Source organism: Leguminivora glycinivorella, chromosome 4 (genome assembly GCF_023078275.1).
Source record: "Leguminivora glycinivorella isolate SPB_JAAS2020 chromosome 4, LegGlyc_1.1, whole genome shotgun sequence".
Lineage (NCBI taxonomy): Eukaryota > Metazoa > Arthropoda > Insecta > Lepidoptera > Tortricidae > Leguminivora > Leguminivora glycinivorella.
This window is the reverse complement of record NC_062974.1, coordinates 7,316,642-7,338,595: the sequence shown is the minus strand read 5'-3', so window position 1 is coordinate 7,338,595 and position 21,954 is coordinate 7,316,642. Positions and strand designations below refer to the sequence as shown.

General features: G+C 36.5%; 1 protein-coding gene across 1 annotated transcript in view; it reads left to right on the top strand.

Annotated features, from left to right (window-relative positions):
• Positions 1-21,954, top strand: part of LOC125225172 (Down syndrome cell adhesion molecule-like protein Dscam2) — a 249,772-nt gene that overhangs the window by 218,443 nt on the left and 9,375 nt on the right. The window lies entirely within an intron of this gene.

Here is a 21,954-nt window from a genome sequence, read left to right as displayed (position 1 = left end):
TACACATATTTATAATTATTTTTCTAAATTACATTGAATAAATAACTAAAATTTGTTCAACAGATTTGGCTTCGTACACTACTTTTGACTTGAACTGGGTACTTGAATAACAATTCTAGATAGTCTTATCTAGAGTGCATTTGATTATTTGGATTAAAATAATATGTCTACACTTCGCGTAATGTATTTTTATGACATAATTAATGTCATTTACGTTCCAATATTATTTTCAAAATATATTATAGTTCATCGGAAAAGGCTTTGTACCGTAGAGGTGTAATCCTAAGAAGGTAAGTATTATTTTGTAGTTAAGAACAAAGTGAATATTTAAATGTAAGTATGTATTTGTTTTTTTTTTTCAACCGTACCGTTTGCCACGAAAAGTGCACCTTGATAACGATCTCTAGTTATAACATTTAGCCAAAGCGAACTTCCAAACTAAGCTTTATGAATTAGTGGGGTAGGGAGTGGTCTAATTTAGCGTTTAAAATACTTATTATGATATATAGATAACTGGTCATTAAGTATGTTCGCAAAGAATTGTATAGGAGAATGTATAGTCACAGAACAGTCCACAGTCCTATACAGTCCGTGACTCTACATATTTTTCTATACATTCTAAGAGTCTTGAAGGTCTTGATCATCACACGACTTTTCCCTCTCCCAACAGTCTCTAAAAGCGTCCACTTAGAAAGCGAAGTGAAGACCTGACAGGCGACCTGATCGTCACTATGGACGACAGTAACAATAACAACACCCGTGTATGTATGAGCTTATGCCCATTAACCATCTTCATCAATTTGTTACTGTACTTAATCGTGTTGGAAACTATACTCTGTCAAACAAGTCTGTCAGTAAATAAGAACTATATATATATATATATATATAGTCCTCCATGTCGTATCCGACAACGGCGACCTTTACAACTTTCTCTGATGAGCACGTATATGGCTCGCAAAACCGAACTTCGTTTTAAATATTCGGTCGCACTGTGCGCAATAAAGCTGCCCTTGGTCGTTATATGTATACGCGTGTTATATGCAACTTAAATGGAGCGGTCACGTTTGGCGTATGGATGACTGTAGACTCCCTAAATCTGTTTTCTATTCGGAACTTGAGTATGGAAAACGAAGCCACGGGGGACAGTTCCTGCGTTATAAAGACGTTTTGAAGCGCCATCTTAAGGCTTGCGACATCTCATGTGAACGTTGGGAGGAACTTGCGGTCCAAATAAGAACTAAGAAAACTATAGGTATCCTTTTCTCTAGCACCCTAAAGAAAAATATGCATTTAGTTTTCTTTGTTCTTATTTACTGACAGACTTGTTTGACAGATTATATGTAATTATCTTCTACTTTTCCTCCTAGGTATTATATTGTGTTAAGTGCAGTAGTATCTTCTTTTGCGCCTTCATTATTAGTGTACTTTCCTACACATGTCGTGCATAATTGTTTTCCATTATATTTTCTCGGATAGTCATGCTAGTTTGGTCAACGTTGGTATATCTTGTACTGAGAATGACTGAAGTAGCATGATACGTTTGCGAGTTTCCGTGAAAATACGAAGGAAAAACATTTTGCACTACATCTGTATTATATTTCACGCAAATATTTTCATTATTTTTATTGCTATTTTCCATTCGCTGCCAGGATCATGTTTCTAGAACGTCCGGCTTTAGTTTGCTCTATCTTGATGGGCTTCGCCGCTGTATAATCCCGACTTTGATCAATAATTAGCAATATCCGACATTCGTGCGTATTCAATCTAACCTCTACCATGAATTTTGGACGTTACTCCATCGTTTGAACATCAAGGAAAATACATGTATTTTTGGGGACGCTGTACACATCATACTTGTTTTTTTTTTTAATGGGATAGGAGGCAAACGAGCAGACAGGTCGCCTGATAGTAAGCGATCACTGCCGCCCATGGACACCAGAAACACCAGAGGTGTTGGAGGTGCATTGCCGGCCTTTAAGATAAATTTAACTTTCAGTGATGTTTACGCTACCGAATAACATATTCTATAATTTAAAAACTCATGGTAGCGGTTCCTGACTAGCCTAGTGGGTAGTTAACTAGTTACGCTGCAAGCGAAGTCGATAGTTTTGGGTTCAAATTCTGATGAAGACTTTTATTTGATGATCACAGATATTTTGTTCTTGAGCCATGGTTTTCATGTTTATAAGTAGGTATGTGCCATCGTCGTCTAGTACGCATAATCCATAATACAAGCTCTCTGTTTGGAGCTAGGTCGATGTATGCAAGGTGTAAACTTTACAAGTAGGTAGGTCACGGCATAGGCGAAAATATGAATATTTATTTGTTACGTACAAAATAGGCACGATTAAGCACTAAAACAGTTTAATAGTGAGTTTTCCGACGCGGTCCGTATATTATTAATATGAGCAACTTGTGTAATTTTACGCCGCTCCGGTCACGTTAGGCCGAGCAAGCTTCTCTAAATTGAACTAACGAGTCATAGTTCGCTTTGCTTGTAATTAGTTTATGTGGAATCGTGGGCCCACATGAAATCTCTGGAGAGCATTAAACGTACGAATTTAACAGAAGTTTATATATTTCAAAGGGAACTTCCAGGGTGGCTAGCCGAATGGCACAATCGCTCACGAAACGCTCACGAAACGAAGCGCTAGTAGATATCTATCTCTATCGCGCTTGCGTATTGGCGCGACAGAGCCAGCGGCGTATCGCTTTCGTTTGGCGTCGGAGAAATGCCATTCGGCTACGGGGCCAGGTATTTGATTTTACCTACTTCATCGAACGACTGTATTCTAATTTCTAACGTCATTAAAGGTAAATTTACTTTTTGTTTCAAATGGGAAATCCTTTACATTGCCAATTAAATAAATAAACTTTATTTTATATCATTTATACTGTATATCCATATGCCACTGAAACTTAGTAGTTCGTGTGCTCTGCCTACCCCGTTATGGGATACAGGCGTGATTATATGTATCCATTTGCCAAATAGTAGGTAAATATTACTCCGAACCCATTTCTGTAACAATATTGGCATAAGTATTATTAGTATTTAGTTATGAATACGTACCCATACAATTTGATAATTCGAAGACAGGCATTATTACTAGCCTAACATCGTATTAGTTAATTTTCATCTAACAAATAACTTTACATGTCTAAGAAGCAGGGTCTACCCAACTTCCTAGAAATATCTAACATCCGTCCACCATATTAGTGATACAGTGATGTCGCCAACATCGTACCTCACACTTTAACGAGAATCGATGCCCGCAAGCCATCCCCATAACATGGGGGCAACTTCATAATTCAGGAGTCGTAACATTTGATGTCGGTGTTTGAGCCTATCGCATGAAAACAACTTCAACTTGTAAATTTTGTGTGTTTACGACACGAGTATTTTGGTTCAAGTGATATGAAAACCAGTCATAGAGGTGTTTATAAACCTGGCTAATCATCCATGTACATATATTAAAAAAGAAAAATAGAAATTGCACTTATATTGATGACGCTCCATTGACAATAACCAAGATTATAAATGACGTGAAGATTAAACAGATCTATGATTGGCAAGGATCAACACTGGCATATAAGAACTATTATTCTTCTTCTAGTTTTGTTCCCTTTAGTCTTTGTCTCAATTTGTTCTATCGTCAGAAGTTGTCGACAATCTTTACAAGTGTTTAAACTAAGACCGGCCGAGTACGCGTAGGTACTCTTTGAATACCCGGGTAAGTCCAGTTTTCAATAAGTCAGTATGCAATAATCACAAGATTCATAACAAGATGAAAGAAAAGAGCAGTTTATACTGATTTGCGCACTCCTTCAAAGTAGCCGGCATCTTAGCGACTAGCTTGGCGTCCAAAGTTTTGTTAACCACTCAAACCTTGCTAAGAGAAGACTCGCGTTGCTGTCGACAATCGATTGTGTAAAGTTTGCTCATTACAAAGGGCTCAGTTTTAAAACAGTTTCAGAGTGTAAACATTCCAACTATCACATTGTTTTCTTAGCTTCGATAAAAACGGGTTCGATCAGACTGATCTTAAGGAATTAAACTTTTTCCCTGGACATGAAAAATATGTTTACAATATTTGATGTTTTTAATCACAAGCTTGTCTTATTATTATTATGTCTTAAACCTTTTCTTAGGTGTGTATATAAAAAACCAGCCCCCTTTCACCATAACCTACTTTGTACTTTGATCAGTTCGGTGTTTAACCTTCTGATTACGATTCGTTTTTTCGTTTCCTCTTAACCCGTTTCAATTTTCCTTTTGCCTTTTTATACAATCTTATAGAAATAAAGTCTTTGCTAACAAACAAAATCCGTATTCGCTTGAGGTTGGTCCATGTCAGTATTTTATTTATTTCATTTCATTACCTTCTGCCGTGAGGTAACCGCAGACCCGGCTTATTGCCTATCGAAGGTATCTCCGCCTTGATATCCCTCCGGGGTGCAACAGCCGTTTCGCATTACGCCTCGGGCGAGCCGACCATCTTTTGCTTTCAACACAACGGTTATTGGATACCCATGAAACTTCCACGTCCAAAGGTTTAACATGAAAAGATTCAAGAAGTTAAGGAATCCTTGCAAACTTTCCATTTAGAACGCCGACTAAATCGCATTCATTTCCTTATTCCATTTTCTCGCAAAGTTTGTTATTACGTTTTCCTTCAATCTTCAATTTCATTCAAGAGCATTTTGTCGCTTTCGAAATTATGAGGTTAGGGAGATGTATCTTCGCAATGAAATGGTACGTCGCAAAAACACGCGTTATGACTGTGTCGTATTCGGTAGAAGTAAACGAGGACATTCGTGGCGATGACATAAATAATATCGTTGGTTATTACAGTAAGGGGTTCTCTTATAAGTAACTGGCGGACAAGTACGTATGTTATTTCAGTTCATTTTATTTGTTTCTTAAAACTGGGTCTGTATTCTGTATTAGTACCTATTTAAAAGTAAACTCTACAATTAAAATAATGAAACATTATTTAGGTTTACAAATTTACATTGGCGGCTTAACTTGTTTCTTCCTTTTAAGAAGTGCAGTTCCAATCGTCATTCAAGGTTGTCTAAGTGTATACCCAAATAAAACAGAAGGCGTTAGGTATATTCATCTACATAATTTTAATGTCATAATTTTATATTTCAGTAAAGATTTGCCCACGCAATATAAAGATAATTTGAATGCTGCTCTTTTTTTTTTCAACTATAACATTGTTATAAAACGGATTATCCTGACATTTAAATGACTTATGACAATATATATTATTCACAAATCGCAACATTCAATAGCTTGGGCGCTCGCCAATTCCTCGCCCCGAGCGCCATATCATGCCGCTGAGCTCGCTCCCTCGGGGGCCCAGATTGACCAATAACGCGATAGCCAATCTGTTTCGATCTTTGCCATGTTCAAGGTCCGGGAAGCTTTTTTTAGATATGTTTGCGTAAATATTCAGTTATAGTTTCTTGTTGAACTCTGATTTGCATTTAGAGTTTGAGTCCCATTATGCCCGGGGTACAGAATATGCTATGGCTAAAAAAGCTTTCAACGCAAAAAAACACCTATTAAAACCAATATCCCAAAAAATTAGAAAGAGATTTGTGAGGACCTACGTCTGGAGTATAGCGTTATATGGAAGTGAGACGTGGACTAATACAGCGCGAGAGAGACAGACTGAACGCTTTTGAAATGTAGACGTGGAGAAGAATGGAAGGGATAAGCTGGAAAGAGAGAAAAACATATGAACTAGTATTGGAGCAAGTCGGGGAGAAGAGATCTCTGCTAACAACAATTGAAAATAGAAGAGGAAACATGTTGGAAGCACCTAATACGGCACGATACTTACATAAAATCAATAATCGAAGGGCGAATAGAAAAGAGGAGAGGCAGGGGAAGACCGAGGAGTGCGTTTTTAGACCAACTTAAAGAGCAGATTACTTTCATTTTCATCTGGCGTTACTAAGTAGTTCCACGAAGACAAAGTCGTAGGCGAAAGCTAGTTGATCTTAAATGTGAGTTTTTATCGTACCTATGGCTTTGTAAATTACCTTATTAGCATACCGACTAGTAGTAAATATAAATTCGGTTTCAGTAACAAATCAAGGAGTTCATTAAAAAATATGTTAACTTATATTATTTACCTATTGAAAAATCTATCGTCTAATTACTAGAATTATCCGTTAGTATCTAAGGCATCAATTTGACTCTCATGGGAATATAGAGAACGCTGCAGCTTGTAACTTATTTCACTCGTGGCCCGAAGCCGTATCCATCACATATCGCTGAGTGGTGTCTCAAGAGGCTGTCAACTTGGTGTGGCCAACGGTTTATCGACGATTTACAAAGGAAGAATATGACATGAGAGGAGACTATAATGTAATTCTAAACTTGGTAAGTATATGCTCTTTAAACCTAGCATGATTGTTAAATTTACTTACCATAAATACTTCATCCTACGCTGTATTTATAAGTTGTAACCGCTTGCTACACTTTTTCCATCATAACATCAGACTTCACTGCGAAAATTCTAGTCATGTTAGTGGCTAAACCTCCGAAATATGACTCTCAAAGTACTGTTGAGACTGGACTCTTGAAGCCGCTGCAGCTTGTAACTTGTTTGACTCGCGGCTCGAGGCCGTATCCATCTCATATCGCTGAGTAGAGTCTCAAGAGACTGACAACTTGGTTTGGCCAACGGTTGCGGTTCGACGCACTAAGTGTACAAACACTCAGCAGAAATTTAATTTATGACAGTTGATTAGAATTTGATACTAAACTAGGTAGGTATATGCAATTCCAATTTTGTACGTATTGAAATATTTCTCGCTCTAACAAAGATTGAATTGATATGTTTTTCTGGTTGAATAAAAATTACAAAAGCATTCGTAACATTTTCGATAATATTACTTATTTACAAATTTTATTTAAAAAATATTTTTCTACTCCAGCACTTAAATCTGTCAATTAGATTATTGTCAGCGGTATCCAAATTAAGTTCATTTGAGTAACGATGAGAAAGTCTATTTGTCTATAGGTTCATATGATGACTGCTAGCAGTAATCATATGAATATAGGAGTTCTGCTAATTTTTTTAAAAGCACAACTTCCATTTATCAGGTATGTTTTCATTTGCAGCAATAAGTAACTTTTAATAAATAATATAATATTTAGGTTCATAATTTAAATCAAGATGAAAAAATAAACTGAAATGCGTTTTTAATATGAGATATTGCAAAACAAAGGTAAAAATCATAAGTTTATCCAATAATTTTACATTCGATATTTAAATATTCTTGAACGCAACCATATTTTTCGTAATTGAAAACCGGCTTATTTTCTATTTCTCTTGTCTATGGTATGTTTGACATTTGTAAACTTTTGACGAAACTATTTGAACTACATATTTCGGTGTTGTGTAGTTTGTTTTAATTCGACGTTATTGTGCAAAATCTTAAGTGATTATGAGTGATTCTGGTGAACAATGTACTTCCGAAGAAATCAAGGCTATGGCGCTCAAAGTGACTGACAATTTGTTACCTGAAAAGTCACCAAAAATGTTATGATTGTTTTGACATGGAAATTGCAAAAAAATGTTTCAACTTTCTCTGAAACCGCGTTGTTGGCATATTTTGAAGAATTGTGCAACAAGTTCTCGCCATCAACATTGCGGACAGAATACCTAAGATCCGCACAAATGTTCCCATTCATGATATGAAGTACGTAAGTAGGTAACCCATTTTATTATTCTCGAATACGTATGTATTTGGCTGTCGTAGAAAAAGTATAGTATACAATCGTAACATTATGAAGGCTATAAAAGTCTCGTACCTTACTTAGGCCACTCGGCAAGCCTCGTGACCTAACCGCGGTACTCAACTTTTATAGCCTTCATAACGTTACCGTTATATAATATACTATTAACTAGTCAAAGTTACAAAGCAAATGGATTACTTTTAACACCTAGTGAATTAAAAAATAAAGCTTGCTAACTAGTTGTTCACTTGTTTGAATACAAAGAGAAATGATCAGTAAGAACTGATAAATAGCCGCTGCTGGTTTGTTGAAAGTTACATTCATTAGGAAGAGGATTCACAAACTTGTGTAGATATGGAGTTCTTAATGTGTTAGAAAATATATTACCTACAACATACGAGTAATATAATGCTTGCATTGCTTTTGAACTTCATTTCAAAGCTATAGGAATCAATTTTGTATTATTTGGACGCACGTTTTTTAAAGCGTTCGGTCGTCGGTTTACGGACGGTAGTTTGACGTGACAGCGTCCTTGCGGAACGGGACACGTTAACTTTTTCGTGCATGCACCCCGTAGTAACTAGTTATTAGACGTTGTCACGTCAAAATGAACAATAGTCTTTCCTCTTGACCTGTCTGTAACAAGACGTGACGTAGTCACGCCGCCGTGTTAGCGACATCGTCGCGACCCTCCTAATGAAGTTGGAAAGGGTACTAAACGGTTCAGCGAACATGAAATACTACGTTTATACTGGCCTTTATTCAATTTTCAGCTTTATTTGCCAGTACCTACATAATTTTACTCAGCTGGTCGACTTTATCTTGATTTCAATATTACGAGTCTCGCATTGAATTTGCTCTTTTCATCTGAAAACTTAGTATTTTCAAATATAAAGTAAAATTACGATGGTCGTGTAATAGAAAAAGTTTTAAAGCACTCACTGATTAAGCTATTAAATTAATAGTATATGTATATCCTTTCATTGCTCCTTTGAGCATTGGCCTATCTTTTGAAGTATTAAATAATTATAAATGATCGGTCTCGAAATTCGAAAGGCATTAAATATTCTTGTTATGAAAATATTTGAGACAGTTCGTACAAAATAGAAGGTAATGTGTTGTTTTCTCTTGTTTTTTTACTGAATTAAAGTAAATATTTGATAAGACTACTAAAGAGATTTAAAAATATTCAAACAATAAATAGTTAATGTTGATAGAGGTTGAAGATTTTAACAACGAATGTCTTCCTATATTATCAAAAAAATACTTTTCAGTTTTCATGTACGAGTATGCAACAAAATTATTACTAACTCATCATCCTCCTCCTTGCGTTATCCCGGCATTCGCCGCGGCTCATGGGAGCGTGGGGTCCACTTTGACAACTAATCGCAAGATTTGGCATAGGCAATAGTTTTACGAAAGCGAGTGACCTAATTCCAACCCGAAGGGTAACTAGGTATTATTAGAATTTTATTATAATGAAAATCATGACTAACTAATAAATTAAATCAAAAACGAATTCATCCAAAGCCGCAATGTGCCTTTCACGAAAGCAGCATTCCCGTGCTGTATTGCGATAGCGAATTCTAAAAATAATAATTCTTTATTGGTACCTAATTTACAAGGTGTAAGGTACAGCGGGGCAAATCTCGACTGGGGGTCAAATGTAACTGGTCCATTTATTCCATGATTTACAATGTTTGCATTAATATAGTGTCCACCGGTTATAATATGGTATAGGCGTGTTCAGTGGATATATGTAGAACTAAACATTATAGTGTAATAATGGAAAAAATGGATTACTTACAATTGCCCCCAGTCGAGAGTTGCCCCGCGCTACCTTGCTAATAACAATACCCTAATCAATAACAAAATTCCGTCTAAACGGCATAAAACAGCCCATTCGTATTCAGATCTCCTAAAAGCACCAAGGGATGCGAAGTTCGTAGTTGTGAAGTTGTTTGCTTACATTTAAATCCCTCGCCAGTTCTGCCGTGACGCCCGAGGCATTCCTACCGGTATCGTAAGAACCAATAGTCCCACTTAGGTCCTCTTTCTGCATACTGATAAGCGTTTAATTTTTAAGGTTATGTTTTAAATGAGACAAAGGAGGTAGTAGACATAGGTTAGATAATCTTAATTCTTTTGCGTAATTTTATTTACAACCTGTTTACGAGTAAAGAGGTATTTTCCTCTATTTTTTTATTGTAGTGTTAAAAGTTGTTAGTGGCTACATAAGAATTATGATAACTATGGATTCAAGACACGTCAATTATTTTTTTAAGAAGTCCTATAATACCTACTTGAAATCCTGAGGATGCTAAAAACTGAGCAACGTAAAGAAAATTGAATCAAAATTCGGACCCTGGCAGTAGGATGGGGAACCGCTGGGTAGAAAATGAAAATATTGTTTTTATTTAAACATCTGCCCCTTTAGCACAACTTGCCTTATCGCGCGCGAGTCCGTACTTGAAGTCGCGCTAGGATAGTTGTGCTAAAGGGGCTGTAGTACTCGTATATATTGTTCCAATAATTATAATATATTCTTTTGTTTTGTATATCGTATCATTTATTTGCACGCCGTGCGGAAAAATCCCTGACATAAAAGTGAAAAGGAGATCACAATTATAAAATGTTATATCTAAATACTGACTTGATCCATTCATCAGGAAAGTCGTTACTGAAAAAAGTGAACATTTACCAAATGTAGTCATGCTATAATGAATTTTATGTCGATAGAATAAAGGCTTTACAGTTACAAACCAATAGATGTATCCTTAATGAAACGATTGTCAAGGAAAATATCCAGTTATTATGCTGGAAATTAATTCAAATCTTCCTAATTTAATATTTTAACTTAAAAGTTCTTGAAAATTGAAATATTAAACAATTTCATTTCAAAGAGTAAAAGGTAAGTTTTTGTTCCATAAAAAGAAAATAATAAACGCGTGGAAGAAGATGAAGTGCGTAAGTCATAGGTACTTGACGCCTTTGGAGTTTTATATTTCATATTCACACACATATACAATTGTTTTTGAGATTTTCTGCGGTTATATAATATAAATCTGCAGGGTTCAGATTTCAGACTATTACGAGTAAGGCTCGCTACATATTCTAAAATATAAGTTGTAAACAATCTAAACAAAACATTCAATGAAGTATCCATAAATCAGAATCTAGAAAATTACTTTGCTAATCCCCGATCTTCTAGCGCTGTTGGATATAAACAATATGTTTCTCGAGCCATAAGACAAGTAACTTACCTACATTTCCTCTTCGATACGGAACGGTCTACAATAACCGTTAACAAGGAATTGTCACACTGAGACGGTCTGTATTTAAAATTGAGTTGCCTTCGACTCGTGGACAGAACATATCCCCCTCGTAAACCTGATCGACCCCCTCTTTATTACACGGTTTTATTACCAGATAGCTTTCGCACGACTTTGTCTACTTTGTAAACAGAGAGAGCTATGTAGATTGGTTTTAAGAAAATTGCTGCTGGAAGAAATATAACGTGAAAGAGAACTTAAATCGACTTGTGAGGTTATACCTCTCGCCTCGAAAGTAATCTAATGAAACCTAGTTCATATGACAATTCGTTCTTATGTGGAGTATTAAATTGATGACTTTGATTTCGTTTGAACTCTTACAATTATTGTTTTCCTCCTGTTGGTGTGGATAAATCTCTACTACTGTTTGACTCGATGGCAACATTTGTTTAACGTTCCCTTTTTTCTCATGATTCCACATTCTGAATCACTCTACGCTCGCGTTTCAATATTGTAGCTGTATTGTGCAATATTTTAGTTGTTTCAGTATTGTGAATATTGTGCTCCGGTATCAATATTTGCACGTGCGGTTAAACAACAACTTTGCCCCTTGTACCTAAAGCAAATAACTATTTCATACATGGTATACAGACAGACCCCACATATTCGAGTTAAGCAGACAAAGCAGCAATATTTCCCCAGTTTTAGCCATATTCTCGGGGTTTCTTCAAATCGTCTCGCCCGTTACCGAGTCTTACAAAGTGGCACATAACATATACTAGTATGTATTTACTGTATGTATTTTACTGGCTTTTGTACACGGCTTGCGGACTTTTCTACTACAGATTGATAAATCCGCTTATTTTTCAATTTGGTTGTGGGTTGTCCGACCGATAGCTACCAAATTAATTTGGCTGTTTGTATGCATAGGTATGTAAAAAGTAGATACTAGTTACAGGTACCCACCTACTGTTGGTGTATAAAATACACAAGGACTGTCGCAAAATAAAGTAGGTAGGTAATTACGTTAATGAATTAATGTGACATAAACTCCACTTTCAGAAAATTTATTTTGAGTCTACCTATAGAAAATATATATAGGATGTGACATTGTGATGTGATGGTTTTGTACTAGATATGAACTTAAAATCGTAGAGCTAATATTAATACATTAGTAATACCTATTAAACATTGGATTTGGGAAAAATCTGCGTATCATCGAGAATAGAATGAAACAAAGATAAGTTTTCATGACCTTTCTTAGATACTTACCTTTTCATGGAAATGCCGATGAATTTTGTAAAATCAATTTTCATTTTATGATTTTCTATACTTCATTAAACTTCTACTGTCAATATTGTTACAATTGATCGATACAGTCATGTTCATATTACATAGTTTCCAATAGTTATGTCAGCACGACGATGCCTCAAATTGGTAGTAAAACACAGAGAAAATGCACCCTTTGTGAAACTGAGCTCACTTGATGCCTAACCCCGACGTTGCGAGAAATTGCTGCACTCTTTTGTTATACAGCCCCTATTTTTAACCCTTGACGGGAGGTTTGTGCATGTACATACAATGTCTATACCTAGGTATTCTCTACTCGTACAAGTACCGTACCTTTTTAGGGTTCCGTAGTCAACTAGGAACCCTTATAGTTTCGCCATGTCTGTCTGTCCGTCCGTCCGTCCGCGGATAATCTCAGTAACCGTTAGCACTAGAAAGCTGAAATTTGGTAGCAATATGTATATCAATCACGCCGACAAAGTGCAAAAATAAAAAATGGAAAAAAATGTTTTATTAGGGTACCCCCCCCCTACATGTAAAGTGGGGGCTGATATTTTTTTTCAATACAACCCCAACGTGTGATATATTGTTGGATAGGTATTTAAAAATGAATAAGGGTTTACAAAGACCGTTTTTTGATAATATTAATATTTTCGGAAATAATCGCTCCTAAAGGAAAAAAAGTGCGTCCACCCCCTCTAACTTTTGAACCATATGTGTAAAAAATATGAAAAAAATCACAAAAGTAGAACTTTATAAAGACTTTCTAGGAAAATTGTTTTGAACTTGATAGGTTCAGTAGTTTTTGAGAAAAATACGGAAAACTACGGAACCCTACACTGAGCGTGGCCCGACACGCTCTTGGCCGGTTTTTATACGCATGTTACGCTTCACTTGAGGTATTTGGTCGTATTCTTATTGCAATAACAGGTCATGAATCTGAGCTGCATTTTTATGATGATGCAGCCTTTGTCAAAATATCCAATGCCTGCATTGTTTGTTGATATTAATACAGTTAAAGGGGCACCAGAGAGTGGAACGGCAGGACATGAACATTACCAATCAATAAAATAAATTTACATAAAAACTTAAAAGGAACTTTGAAAATCAGAAGTTTCTGAAGGCTCTTTCTCTAACTCTCTCTCTGAAACTGTCTTCAAAATCTGCGACAAGAGTATTCGTGCAAACCTAAACATTATCCAAACAATCACTACCCTGATTTTGTATTGAATCGGTTTTGTGTGCTTCAATTACATCAGCTGTTTATCGACCATGCTTAATAGTCGCGCTAGATGTGTGAAGTCGCGCGCAAGATCGTAACTCATTCTAGACAAACGTATAAAATAAATGGTATACCTACATGATCTTAACTTACTTAAGATAATAAAATAATCGGTAAGTATCGTAAAAATAACCAAACCAAACTATATAAAACTTTGTTTTTACCTTTAGGTATCTCTGCAGTAAAGGGAAGGCTTAAGACAGGTTCCAAATTAAATTATCCCACGGGCCTCCCAATGTAAAGCCGTCTAAATGCAAATAGAGGAATTTGAATTTTAAATTGTACGGCAAAGAAATAAGCTTATGACTAAAAAAGTTTTCAACTAAGGATATCTGTATTAGATAAATTATAGAGACGGAATTGTAAACTTAAATAAATGCAATTATAATACAAACACGGAAAGGTACCCAAGTGTCCAGCTCCGATTTGATTGATTTTTATTGATGTACATTTTCATGTGGTCGATTAGGCCGTTTTCACATTATCCGATCCGATATCGGATGTAGGAAGGATGTAAAATGTAAGATTTATGCGCTTCCAGGTCTTCATTTATGTATTTAATAGATCACTATTACTAAAAAACGATATAAAACGCAAAAATTGCGGATTTAATGCCGATGGCACTTTCCTACAACAGTTTTTGTCCGGGGCACCATCGAACTGCCGATATCGGCAGGACGCTTCCGACATTTTTTGGCATGCCGGACCCCCCGCCAGTTCTTGTCGGCCGATAATATTTGTTTGTGTGCGTATATAATGTATGTATACGTTTGTAGTAGTATGCGTGAAAAAATGGCGTCTATTAAACAGCTGCTAATGATCGAAATTCAAAATAGTTGACAATTTCTATGGAAAAAAGAAGGTTGTAATGCATCGGTCCGAATTGCGGATATAGTTTTTTCATCTTTTAGTAGATATAGTTGAATGTAAAATTATTTATTTTGCCTGACACTGAGTATTTTTTATGCTCGTTATTTTAATTTTACAATATATTATTTAGGATATAGTGCTTATAATTATTAAATATAAAACATTTTTTAAATATTTTTTGATACAAAATCATACTCCATTGATTTGGAACAATGCGTTTTATCGGACCGACATCCGACACTATCGGAAGCGTTTATCGGGTGTAGGATGTTGGTCCGACATCCGATATCGGATCGGATAATGTGAAAACGGCCAGTCTAAAATAACAGACACATATTTTTTATAGCGGCCCAAACTCATCCTGTTCTAGGAGAAATAAACCTTCAAAGTACTGAAAACTGACCAACTATAGTCATGTGCAAGTTCCGGAAACTTTCCAAAAAGAAAGAAAAAGAAATTCACGAAACAGGGGATCGATTTTTGAATTTCGAACGCACGAATTCGCCGTTCGAAAGTCTGTGGAAAACGACGTAATGCTATTTTTGAAAAAGGACGGCTAGTAATTTTAAAACTAGTGGTAATGACCACTCGTTTTCGATTCTGTTAGTAGAATTTAAATCGCTAGTAGTGGAGATATTATTGAACGAATTTCACGAAATCGAATGGCCGAGATTCAAAAATCGGTCTCCTGTCACGAAAAATAAAAGGAATTCAAATTTATGAAATGAAAAGTTTCCATTCATACAATTGTCCATACAAAATATGGAAAGTTTCCGAAGTGATCCTGTGTGAAAATTTCAGAATTTTGGAAAGTTTCCATCGGCACATCAGTAGACCAAACCTTCTAATTTCTAAAATAAAAACTATGTCTAGGACTTAGGACGATAAAGTGGCAAAACGTATTCCAAGTTTTAAGTAGGTACTTACCTTTTCAAAGTAAACAATCCCTGGGCCGGTCATTTGTTATTCAAATTGGAAAAGCTTACATATCGAAAAAGGTTTTTTTGCTTGTCCTAAAATATACAATTGAGGGCTAAAAATGCTTACCATACCGTTAAACGTGTTTGTCATTTAGAAAGGTTACCAGAATTTTAGTTTGCACTCTCTCACAATTTCCCACTCTTGAAACTAGCACACGCATGCCATTTCAAAACTGACAACACTGAATATGATTCAGGTTATATGAAATGCATGAATGGTTACGATTTTATATACAGGTTAGATCTAGAACGACAATATTCAGGCACTGGTCTGACTGGTCCCACCGCGAGCTAGTAAGCTATGAGTTATCAGCTATAAAAACCGGCCAAGAGCGTGTCGGGCCACGCTCAGTGTAGGGTTCCGTAGTTTTTCGTATTTTTCTCAAAAACTACTGAACCTATCAAGTTCAAAACAATTTTCCTAGAAAGTCTTTATAAAGTTCTACTTTTGTGATTTTTTTCATATTTTTTAAACATATGGTTCAAAAGTTAGAGGGGGGGGACGCACTTTTTTTTCCTTTAGGAGCGATTATTTCCGAAAATATTAACATTATCAAAAAACGATCTTAGTAAACCCTTATTCATTTTTAAATACCTATCCAACAATATATCACACGTTGGGGTTGGTATGAAAAAAAAATCAGCCCCCACTTTACAGGTAGGGGGAGTACCCTAATAAAACATTTTTTTCCATTTTTTATTTTTGCACTTCGTTGGCGTGATTGATATACATATTGGTACCAAATTTCAGCTTTCTAGTGCTAACGGTTACTGAGATTATCCGCGGACGGACGGACGGACGGACGGACGGACGGACGGACGGACGGACGGACGGACGGACGGACGGACGGACGGACGGACGGACAGACAGACATGGCGAAACTATAAGGGTTCCTAGTTGACTACGGAACCCTAAAATAGTTATTTGTTATACAAGGGGGCAAAGTTGTATTTTAACGTCGAGTGTGGAATTGAAAAACGAGCAAGTGAAAGGATTCTATAGTTGAACCACGAGCGAAGCGAGTGGTTCGAGAATAGAATCCTGAACTTGCGAGTTTTTTAACACACGAGAAGTAAAATACATTTGCACCCGAGTGTAACACAAAACTTTTCCCCTCACTACAGCGAGGAAACTACAACGCAAAAAATGCGTTTATCACTGCTACCAGTAGTTCCACAGGTGGTAAATCATCTTTATTACTAGATTCACCTACTTTTATCAATTTTAAAGCAGTTAATTTGACGTTATTCAAGGTCAAATTACTTTACCCACTAGTGGATAAAAATCGTTTTTACCCGCTGGTATTAAAGGACAAAACACGTGTTTCCGAGCTAGTGAGGGGAAAACGACCAAAAGATTAAGCACTCCCGTCAAAATAAAAGAGACACGGCGATATTGATTTGATAGCTCATCACTGGGCGAGTAACTATAAACATCGCCGTGTCTCTTTTATTTGGTCGGGGGTTCTTATCTTTTGTTCGTTTTTATAGCATAGCTCATAGCTTACTAGCTCGCGGTGGGGCCAGTGCCTTAAGCTACGTTTCCGCTTGTTACAAGTTAAATGGTGTCGTAAAGTCGCACGCATATGGATATGACTCGCATAATTTATTAGGTATGTTTTCTACACACAAAAAAATGTATCGGAACGGATGCTTTTGTGAATATCGGGCAAGAATTATGATGATTATACCTAAATAAAAAAAATGTTTGTTATTATTTTTTATTTTTTAAGTAAGAAGAACAACTTTAATATTAAGAAAATAAACTTCTATTACGACTCAAAAAAGAGAAAAATTAAAATAATTTGCTTCCTGTAGGTATACAAACTTCTTTTAGAATACAAAAACTTTTCTTTAAAAGTAGTTTGTTACAAAAATAGCATTAATTTAATCTAATTATTCAGCGAAGTTTGCGGTGTGCGATGTAATAATAATAGATTATAAAACCTTATTATAAACCATATGACATGTATTTAAAAAATTGCACTAGTCATATCCATATTAATATTTAAAACGCTACCGGAAACCCTCTAATTATGATACTGCGAGAAAATGCTGTCAGAATTCTTGTTACATTTCTACAATGACCAATTTTAGATTTAAGCAAGCTTAGCAAGCAATTTAGTCGTACGCTTGTTTCAAATTTTCATTTTCATATTTATCAAAACAACGGAAACCTGTTACTTATAACACATTTCAGAAATTCTAGACAAAGAGAATACGAGGGTCATGCCAAAAGAAGTTAGATACTCCATGGTCATTTGATCGATACTGGCCAGTTATACACCATTGTAAAGGTAGGTTATTTGCTTATAAATTTAAAAATGGAACACTTGGAAATTCTTAGGATTCTTTTTTTAATTTTTTTTTTCTAAATAATTTTGGCGGGAATTTTCCGCAACAATGGACCTTACTGGACGTGATTTTCGTGTTATGATATATTATGACTTTAAAAAAGGTTTAAAACCTCAAGAGTGTTTTGAACTTTTAGTCTCGACTTTTGGAGAGTCTGCGTGTTCACGTGCAACTGTTTTTAATTGGTTTGCTGAATTTAAAAGAGGACGGGAGAGCTTTAAAGATGAGGCGAAGACCGGACGGCCGCCAACCGCAGTCACTGAAGAAAATGTACAGGCTGTGGAAAAAAATATTCGTGCGAACCGACGAATTACATATGTAGAGCTCGAACGTGAACTGGGCTTTGGATCAGCAGCATTGCAAACTATAATTCATACTAAACTGTCTCTTCATAAGCGTTTTTCAAGATGGGTGCCGCACAAGCTCACCGATTTATAGAAACCCCGTCGCATGGATTGGTGCAAATTTATGATAGATAAATTCGACGCAGGCGAGAAAAAAAACGTATATGATATACTTACAGGTGACGAAACATGGCTATATAACTACGATCCCGAAACAAAGCGACAGTCCACAGTATGGTGTTTTGTAGATGAACCGACGCCAACAAAATGTCGCCGAACCCGAAGTACACAAAAACAAATGGTCGCCTCATTTTTCTGCAAGACGGGACATATTGCTACAATAGTGCTAGAAGATCAAAAGACAGTTAATTCAGAATGGTATGTGACAGTTTGTGCCCCAAGAGTACTGTCAGCTTGGTGTGACAAGCGGCCGAAGTCAGGAACCCGGCACCTGCTCTGGCACAACGACAACGCTGCCCCGCACACTTCCGCTAGAACACTTGACTATTTCAGCTCAAAAAACGTGACTATTCTGCCCCACCCCCCATATTCCCCTGACCTAGCCCCCTGTGATTTTTACCTTTTTCCTAAAATTAAAGAAAAAATAAAAGGAAAGAGATTTGAGAACAAAGAAGACGCCCTGGCTGCGTATAATTATGAAATTTCTGAGGTGTCTAAAGAAGAGTGGTCATCGGTATTTTCTAAGTGGTTTAGACGGATGGAAAAGTGTATACGTGTTCACGGTGAATACTTCGAAAAAAATAGATAGCTGTAATAAATAATAAAGTATGTAAATTTTGAGTATCTAATTTCTTTTGGCATGACCCTCGTAGATACTACATCGTTAAATGAAATGGCCAAGTTTTGAGCAAAACGAACAATAAAATTACAAATTGCACGCCACGGTAACATGTAGTGCAATCAACGGTAGTGCATCATTCTAGGAGTCTGTGTTTATGAAACCAGTTAAATTCGTCGCTGTTATGACTGTATTTTACAAACTTTTGTTTTAACTTACAGTGTATGGTCATGTCACTCATGTCTGTTGAAAGCCAAGTGATTTGTAAGCCAATATCACCACAGAGTACAGATGTAGTGCGAAAAGATTTGCCTTCGTATTGTTACGGAAACGTACGAACGTGTCATGCTATTTCAGTCAGTCTCAGTACAAGATGTACTGACATTGACTGAACTAGCATGACAAATACGAACGTTTCCGGAAAAATACGAAGGAAACCCTTTTCGCACTACATCTGTAGCAGCTCCACTCAAAGTATTGTATCAATTGGACAAATCACGTCAGTGACGGCGGGAGCAGTAAGGTTTCTTTACAGAAGTATAGCCGAAGACTGCACAAAACCAGGACGAATCGATAAATCGAGAAAGGAGTTCTTTCGGTAGGCAGTGGGATACTCTGCAATCATTAACGCTCCGTGGCGAACGATATGCAATGAGGAGGCACACTGACATTTAATCCCACCAGGCGGTGCCTGTGCCAGTGCCTAGGCATGTCATTGTCAATCATATGTGAGAGAGAGAAAAAAATATCATCTGCTCGCTCTCACGTATGAAATTCTTTATCTGTGGACTAATAAGGTGGCGCCATCTGTCATAACCTATGAGTGTGCCTCCGCATTGTCTGTGTCACTCCACTCGCATCAATATGGAAGAGCAATAAATACAGATAACCACGATACGCTACGGAAGATGAATGATGGTACGAGCTACGACTAGCTGCTACAGCTAGCTGGCTACGAGCTCAGCCGGTGTATCATGCTTCCAATTTCATTACTTATCTACTCGTGTGGATAAAGTATCCGTCACCCTTTGGCAAGTATGTCAGTGTGGATAAGTGATAAAATTGAAAGCATAATACGTCGGCTGGTTCTCAATTGTTAACGATTTCTTTGTTAAATATTTTGAGCACTTATTGAACTGCAAGTAGTCACCTCCTCCTAGTCTGTAGAAGACGTGCCGGGCCAACGAAATCCAAATAAATCTGTAAATAATTAAATGACGGAACTCTTAAACGTAACTAAACCTTGTTCTTTTTATTTTGCTCGTTTACTCGGTCTGCGTCCGACATCAAAGGCAGAATTATGCTCCATAATTACTTTGAATTAGACCCATCGCTTGAAACGTAAAAGAAATAATGTTTCAAAGGAATTTAACTGACAAATTTCCTTTAGGTCCAATTACCTGGAGTACTTAGTTTATTGATTATTACATTTTTATTGAAATTTGCTAAGCGTTTCCGTGATTTACACCCATACAATACAATCTTTTCCCCCTTTTACTAATTTCGATGATTCAGCGGCCCGAAGTGGATCTTGGCCTCCGACACTAGACTTCGCCATTTGCTCCTGTTCTGTGCGATTTATTTATCCCCTTTTAAATTACTATACTAAGCTTAATAATAGCAATCAAAAATTAAGTTAGTTTCCGTGATCATGTATGTGCAAATAGTCTAGTCTCGTTCATGCGAATAGTCTAGCCTGCCTATGAAACCAGCCTTTTTATAAGATGAACTTGGTTGGAACGATAAAGCGGGACTCACGCTTTATCGACCGAGTTTTTGAGACTTGATTACTAATCAGTGTGGTCAGCTGACATTAAATTAAACGTAATGATACATCCTCAAGTCGTGATCATTTTGTAACTCGCGAAATAATCAAATACACGTGGCTGAAAGCAAAACCTCAAATATTCATAGTATCACAACAGCCTTGACACTGATAAACAAGATAAGAATACATCATCTCTAGCTACTACCGAAACACGTGCAACTTACCGTTGCCTACATTCCATTTCTTACTGCTATCAGCATTACAATATCGTAATAATGTTGGCTACGTTATAATAGGGCAATATGATATCACAGCTTTATAATTCTACCAACATTACGTACGTAAGACACGTCTTAGGTAATAATGATAATAATTCATATTGAGCAAGAACGAGGAAATTGAGTGATTCATTAGAGACGCAACCTAAGCTGATGTTTTAAAATATTGGTTTATTTTCCTTATACGTATTATGTAGGTAGGTATCTATATCACGAACTGCAGAGCTCCATTAGACAGTCGCAGTAAATGCATTTTCGACAAGAATAGAATGCACTTCGATTCGACTTCGAAAGCAACTACTAGAATTAGCAACCATTAAAGGTCGATTGCACCTAATCGTCTGTCACTGAATTTTGCATTCGCCAAATTTTTTGTATGGGAATTTCCACACACTTCTGTTGCGTGACATTGATGTGTCTGCTGTGAATGATGCAACTGGCCCTAAGTGGTGTATCCGCTATAAACCGCTCAATTAAAAGGAAAGGGCATAGTCGTTCTTACAAATGTTAAACTAATCCTAACTCTTAATAATAGTCCAAAATTATGAAAAAATAACAATGAGGCGCAAAATATTTTCATTCACATAATGAAGACTCCGTTTGAATATAATAAAATAATTTTCGTAGCCCGTCCACTTCATCTTAAGCTTGCTGTCACTATTCGAAGCTTAAACAAAAGAGACGACACTTGCCAGGCTTCCGCCGTTTGAGGCGGAAGACGGCTCTCGATTCTAATGAAAGGATGTGGTGTGTTTTGTTCAATTTACCTATTTATTCTTTATTGTAAACCGAAGCGGAATCTCAAGCTTCGAGTTCCTTTTGTCTTAATAACTCGATTAAACTTGTATTCACAATAAAGTATTTCACAAGAAACTTTATTATCAAAGTTTTAGCTTTTCGTTAGGAAACCGTCTCTAATTATTTGATGTGTTTTGCGCGCTTACTGGCACTCATGCA